Below are 7,407 nucleotides of genomic sequence, written 5' to 3'. Positions count from 1 at the left end.
CGGTTTGTTGCTCTGAGTGGCGGCTGCCAGCTGTTAGCTGGGCAGGCGTCTGCAGGTCTCTGCTGAAGGTCTGCTGAGGCTGCAGAGAACATCCTAGCGTCAGGAGGCTGCAGGTCTGTAGGGAGGCGTATCTAAGCCAGAGGATGATGGAGACGACCACAAATCAAGAGCTTAAAGATCACTGCCTTGGAATTGTTTTAGAGTATCACTTTCAGATAGTAGAAGACTGTATTTGTTTGGTTTTTCTTTCTGTTTACTCGGTCTTCACATCCTTTCATCTTATCACTGTTTCACCTATTGCAACTTTTATCAGCGTTATTAAGTGATAAGAGTTTCCATTGTGCACTGTCCAAACATACCTTTTCAGTCACTTAGAGCAGCTGATGGCAAGCACTATCAGGAGAGTTAGATCGTACAGAATCCCTTTACAGGTGCGCTGAGGAAAAGGGGAAACGCTGAGGAAAAGGGGAAACGTAACCTTTAGGTGAGGGCATGCCTATAGACAGACACTGTGGAATAGGCAGGAGCAGCTATATAGGTAGAGATGCTCTCCAAGAAAGAAAAACTTATTTTCAAAGGTGGAAAAACTGCTCCTGCAACTTTAGCACTGAGCTCATGGGGCTTTAATTTTCATGTGCTAGATAACTTGCCATCTGTTGTTACGAAGTCAGTTCTGTTTCATCATCATACACAGCCCAGGCTTACTCTAAGAACTTTAGTAAACATAATAGATATGGTTTTATTTATACATCTTTATGTGTAATGCTGTAGCAGAGTCTGTACTATTGATAAGAAGCAGCTCTGTTAGAACATGAATTGTTTGATCTGGTGGGTGCCTGAAAGCGAGTTTTGTGCCATGAGAGCTGATACGCTTAAGCAGAAGGGTTGATGTATGCTGGTAAGAATTATACCTGAAAAATTAAATGGTACCTAAAGTAAAGTATGTCTGGCAGTCTTAAACAATGGAGATTTTTATAGATTCTGACTCTATCTTGTAGAGTGCAGCACATCATAAGGATGCTGCAGATAGATTATGTTTTTCTGCAAATGACTCAGTAGATGATGTGGCCAGGTAAATGAGGCTTTTTTCCAGTTATTCCGTGTGTTAGTGCTCAGAGGAAAGCAGAGCATGCTAAATTCAACCATACTGCTGTGTAACACAAGGAATGGTCATACATTTGCTAAACGAAAACAAAAAGTTTGCACATTTTTGAAAGTTGGATTATCTTATAATGAGCTTACTGGAGCTGTTGAATTAAAAAGATAGGGATTTCCTGTAAGTAGTCCATTGGATAGCCACAAAGATGATAGAGGGCCTGTAGTGTCTCCCTTAGGAGGAAAGACTGGGTAACCTGGGCCTGTTCAGCCTGGGGAGAAGAAGATGGAGAGGGGATCTGATTAAATATCAGAGGCAAATGGATGAGGCCAGGCTCTTGGTGGTACACAGTGATAGGACAAGGAGCAACAGGCTAAAACTTCAACATAGGAAGCTCTGTACTAACATGCAGAAGAACTTCTTTATTGTAAGCGTGGTACAACACTGGAGCAGACTGCCCAGAGAGATTATGGAGTCTCCTTTTACGGAGATGTTCAAGACCTGGCTGGACGCCTACCTGTGTGATTTTTTTGTAGGGTACCTGCTTTAGCGGAGGGTGGGAGTCAATGATCTCTTGAAGTCCTTTCCAACCCCTACGATACTGTGATTCTGTGAATGGCAGCTTTCAGGGAAAATGCAAAAAGGAAATCAGGAAGCTCTATGGGGTTGTTTTTGCTCCATTTTCAATAATAGAGATAGGACATAGCTGTAACAGAAATACTGAGATCTTGTGTTGAAACTGATGTTTGAAATACAGAGTTGACTTAAGTGGAGGGATGTTATTTAGCAGTACAAGGAAGTCTTGATGAAGTAGATGTAAAGATACTTGCTTAAGTAAGTATCTCAAGACAATATACGTTACTCTGGGTTAGACATCAATTCATGCCCACTGAGATGTGGAAAATGGGTGCGGAAATCAGTTTTCACTGCTGTTAACAAAACTGACTAGATCTACCTGCAGTGGTTTTGTGTTTTAGCGTGCTTTTTCTCCTGATATTAAGTTACAAATCCTTCTTGACTGTTAGGCATCTAATTTCTGTCTAAAAATAAGAAAAATAAAATACATTCTTCTAGATATGGCATGAGGAGCGATTATGTCCAAAGGCTAGCTCATGTACTTCGCTCCATAAGCAGCTTAATACAAAAGATACAAGTAATCCCTGGGAGCAGGGCTTGGAGCACACGGTCCTCCAGTCTCCCTCACAAGGACATGGAATTCTGCTCTGAGTCAGATTTTATTGAAGCTATGAAGAGAAATGCCATCTACAGAAAGACTGGGGAAGTCTCCATCCTGGCTTGTCTCTTAATCTCATGGTCACAGATGCTCCCCACCCCTCAGCATGTTGTGTACTTATTGGGCCATCCCAGCAAGTAGAGCATTGCTATAGCTTTCTTTTCTTGACTACTTTTTGGGGGAACCTGATGTGAATGGCTGTATGTGACCTGTGAACATTTTATTGGCTGGCTTAGGTAAAAGAATAATTGCCTTGTGAATTCTGAGCATATGAGTGTTAGGCAGGTGTTCTGGTCTTATCAAACTTGAGATATCTGCATATAGACATGTTGATGCTTACATAATTTATCATCTCTCCTCTCCTTTTTCTCTCTCCTTTTTTTTGTCCCCATTAATATTTAGCTGCAGCTAAATGGGATTTTGGAGCGTGTTGTTCTAGCTCTGTGCATCACAAATTCTGATTTTATATGTGCTTAAGTGTCTCCAGGGATTTCTTCCAGAATCTTCTGGATTTCTTCCGGACTCATTACTGTGGCAGTGGTGAGGGCTATATAAATTCCTAGATGGGTAGAGCTACTTTCTTACCCACCTCTGTAGGGTAGGGACAGCTCAAATACCAGCCACCCACGAACAAAAATTCCCTTGTTCCTTGTCTACTTTGCTTACTGAATTAGGAGCCAACAGGTATTAAGTAGAATTAGTGATATCTAGCAGTTTCAAACTCTGGATAAGGCTTTCTGTAGTAACTACTGGGCTATTGCTGATCTTTGCTGTCCTCCCTTCTCTGGTGAGTGTGCAATTCCTGGATTTACAGGTGATGGGAGCCCTCCAGGTGTGTGACTGCAAAGTCCTTGCCCTTCTTATAAGAGCCAGGAGCTTGTAGCAGGGTCTTTTGCCCCTTCACTGCTGCCTGCCTTTCTTTACTGCTCTCTCGAGTCACTCCTAGCAGTGGATTTCACTGCAAGGAGAAAATGCTTCAACTAAATATAGCTCCTAACCCATTGGTATGAATGCTGGTCAGGGTGTAAAGTTTTGAAGGGCATACGTCTCCCCTACTTTCCATGCACTGTCTGTAGCTGGCACTGGTGTGATGACAAAGACTGTTGCTACAACAGAAGCAGCCTTCGCTTATCCCATAGGCAGAGAATTGCTGAGTTGTCAGCTGTGGAGTCCAAATTATGCCTTTTACCTCAGGGAGCACAAGTTATAAAAACACGTGTCCTGGAAACAAGGATGGCACTGTAGCAACTCCCTGCTCCTCTGCCTCACTTCCTACCATGCCAAAAAGCAGAGCATGGGCAGTCTGTTGGCAGCTTGATGTGGGATAGCAGGACGATTTCCCCATCTCTTGGGCCACGTGTGTCTGTGAGCAGAGTCTTTTCTCTTTTGTAAACCTAGGTACTGAGAGGAATCATCCTTCAAAAACAGAAAGTGCAGCATAATGGCCAGCCTCAGCCACCTGAAGTCTTCAGTAGCTGAAGGTAGACTTCAGGTTGTTCTTATGCTCCAGCATCTTCCAGGCCAGCCAAAAATTTTCACTGTTATAGTGTACTTGATTAGAGCAATATTGTGGGGCTTCAGGTGCAGTGATAATAGCTTCAATAGTATTGACTGAAGCGTTTTAACTTCATACCGAAGTGGCCTGGTTTGTAGTGCAGAATCATGGAATTTATGTACAGCACTCTGTTTGTACTCTAGATAACAAATGTTATCTGAAAAGTATGTGGGAAACTTTCTTATGCTTGTGTAATTTTGTTATTATTATAGAATTTGCTTAACGATGTAATAAATTCTTTATGGGAGCACTTTGAGCAACTCACAAAAAGTTGGTTTTGATGGTTTCTATGAAGTTGCATTTCATGTTACTTGGACATTTGGGAGTGCTTCTACAATTGCGTGTATCTTGGAGAGCCCAGAGGACTGGCAGATTTGGATGAGCAAGAGAGGAGGCATGGCTCTGCTCAGTGTGGGCCTGGCTTGGGCAGACAGCTGCCTTCTGGGGCTGTCTGACAATATTTCTCTTATTCTGGCAGCCCTCCTTCTTCTCAGATCAGGGCTTGTGCTGTCACCTAGAAGTACTTGTGCCAAGGCATCTCTGCCACTTGCCTTGGGACTTAACCCTGTTTGGATAGCTGACTGTGGATTTGCCTCTCTTGAAACAAGTGATCTAATAGCCTCTTCTAACTATAAAATCAGTAAGGATAGAGCTACAAAATGTCTTTCTCAAATAATTGGTTTTAAAAGCACTGCAGGGAAAAAAAGCTGCTTAAATCAAGTGAACATCAGAAAATTACAGTGGTCAATCATACGCATTGGGCTTCTGTGGGCTCTGAAGCCCAAAGGTGAATATAAGTTATATGTGTTTGAACTGCAACTAATTTTCACAGTGTTTTATGTTTTGAATCAGGTTCATCATCAGTGGCAAAAGAGAGATTTGGCCTCCATGATTTTACAGCTACTTTGAACTAAGACTAAGAAGATAAGCTTTTAATGCTTAATCCTAGGGGGAGTTCTGAGAAAGAGACAACTTCAGTGTTGTCTTGAGCTAGCTGTAACAAGCATCAAAGTACTGTGTGTGAGAGTTGCATGTACTTGTTGCACGCTTCTTTTACTTCTGTTAGGGTTTCTGCTGGTAACGAGGATAATAATATCTGTTCCCTAGAGTCAACCTGTTCCTCTTCCTTTTCCCCTCCTTCCCCTGCTCCGTACTCCAGCAAAGGTCATAGCCATGAGAAGTCTTTAGTACACAGGTCTCCAGGCACGTAACTCATAATTCATCTGCTAGAATAGCATTGTCACAGTTCCCAAGATAGAACGGCCTTCTCCTCCAAATTGAATGTGTTTGGCCGGTTTCTTCTCCAAAATGCTAGGAATTTTTCAAAAGAGGATATTTTTGGTCTAGTCTTACTGCACATTTCAAATGATGGAATTGATGTGGATGTAAATCCAGCAACTTACCATGTGACTTTTAGTTTAAATCTTACCTCAAAATTGGTAGTTTGTCCACTGTATATTGTCGTCCTTCAGTATTAAAACAGTTACAAGACCTGGGATTTTTATGTTAATCTAGGCTCACATTAGTGTAATATGAACCTGAAACTTAAATTTTGAAATATTTGTGCTAAGACCGTATTTAGAATTATTTTGAAGAATGCATCTGATCTTAAGATTTCAAGCAGTTTATCCAATCCTTGGAAAGCTTTGCCAGTGCCTGCAGCGTCTGATGTGAACGAACCAAATCATTCATTACAAGTTCTCACATCACTTATATACCTTCACCAGTTTTCTTTTTCTGGCTTTCCCATCTGTCCCTACAGCTTTCCCATCCACTTCTACATGTCAGCAGAGTATTCTACACTCTTCAACCATCCATGCAGGCGCTTATCCAATCAGAGCCTTGAGATGTTCTTTCTTCTTCTAGAGGTATCCTTGGTTCTCATGCTGTTTGTCTTGCTCCACAGCTGTTGCTCTGAACAGTTTTTGTTGTATTCCCACTGCCAACTTACTTTATTTAAAACAACAACAACAACAACAACAACAACAACAAAACCCAAGAACAATAAAAAACAGCGGAACAGCACTTTTCAGTGGTGGCCTGCTACATGGCATTGTCTTTTGTATCTCATATTTCATGGATTATGTTTAAACCTTTCTTCTTTGTATGTAATTGAGAAAAGTAATAAAGTAACATTGTTAAACTAAATAGTTGTGTTATTTCAGGCTTTGCAGCAGCAGATTATCTCCCAGACTTGATCTGCTCTATGTAACTTTTTCATTCTGCATGTAAACCGTCAGTACTGGATTAGACCATTTCCATTGCCAGTGAATGTTTAGTACTTCTCTTGCAGTGTTTGCTTGAATTCTATAAGGTAGCCTCATCCTTACAGACTGAGTTGTGAGGATATTTTTTTCAGTGATTTTTAATGTATATTTGGGTGATGTTAAAACTCGTACTCTGAGAACTGAATATTTTCCAATTACTTCTCCATGTTTCAACTAATAAGCACTGTAGGTAGCGCTAATGTGCGAAGTACATATCCTTGAAAATACTGTGTTCTTTTGTTTCATCCTTTTGCCCTGCTGTATGCTTTTTGGCTAATCAGTAGGTATCTCTGGGTTGGAGATGAGTTTGGGCTGTGATAATTGAAGACAATAATGGGAGCAAGCCCTCAGTGTTACAGTAGCTGCCTGCAGATTTAGGTCATTAATGGGCTCAGAGCAATGTTAAGTTTTCTCACTACATATGTAAGCACAGAAGGTGTGCATATAATTCAGGATCTTTTCTGATGGAAGCTGTTGCACAGCATTCTTCCCCACTGCTTATATGAATCTCTTAACTCCAGGTACCTACTGTGGCTGCTCACTTCAGCGCTCAGCTCTGCTGCACTGAAGAGTGAGGACTGAGTCCATCAAAGGCTCCTGCATCTGAGCTCCTGCCAGCAGTGCAAATGTAAGTGTATGCATAGCTTTATTCATAAGGTCAGATTAGTCATAGTCAGGAGCAGTATGCGTATATATGTGGTTACTGAGATTTGTTTGCTCACGTAAATCAGCACTTATTTGTACAGCACCCTATGGCTTTGAAATACCTTCATTTCAGAGGGCACAGGTGATCTCTGATGGCATTTTGCTGCTCGGTTCATGGGACTTGTGAAGAAGGTTCTGCAGTCTAAGCCCAGAGTTAGGAAGAACTGTTTACTTTAAAAGTTGTTTAACAAGTACTGGTAATAATCATCTGTACATCTTTTCTTTTGAGGTAAAGTGCATCAAATTTTACTATTTCTAATGAAAGCTGGTTCTTAGAATGTTTTAATTTTCTTAACTGGAAAAAAAGGATACTTGTACATTTCTGGTATGTGCATGCATATTTGATCTTTTCAATCCCTTCTGCTGTAGCTCATGAAGACTCTAAAGCAAAATATTTATGCTCCTGTGGTATATGGTATATTGTCGCTTAAATACATTTTGCAAATGTAACACTTGCAAGATACAGTTTACAGGTCCTTAGTACGATAGAATCATAAAATCATAGAATGGCCTGGCTTGAAGAGGACCTCAAAGATCATCTAGTTTCAAC

At 41.1% G+C, this 7,407-nt stretch overlaps 1 protein-coding gene across 2 annotated transcripts in view; it reads left to right on the top strand.

Annotated features, from left to right (window-relative positions):
- Nucleotides 1-7,407, top strand: part of LOC100545239 (LIF receptor subunit alpha) — a 55,641-nt gene that overhangs the window by 989 nt on the left and 47,245 nt on the right. For both annotated transcript variants that reach the window (XM_010725355.3, XM_010725356.3), the window contains exon 2: nucleotides 6,674-6,780. The gene's annotated coding sequence lies outside the window, so the exon portion shown is untranslated. The remainder of the gene's footprint in view (nucleotides 1-6,673; nucleotides 6,781-7,407) is intronic.

Source organism: Meleagris gallopavo, chromosome Z, assembly GCF_000146605.3.
Source record: "Meleagris gallopavo isolate NT-WF06-2002-E0010 breed Aviagen turkey brand Nicholas breeding stock chromosome Z, Turkey_5.1, whole genome shotgun sequence".
NCBI classification, from domain to species: Eukaryota; Metazoa; Chordata; class Aves; order Galliformes; family Phasianidae; genus Meleagris; species Meleagris gallopavo.
This window is presented reverse-complemented; position numbering and strand designations above follow the sequence as displayed.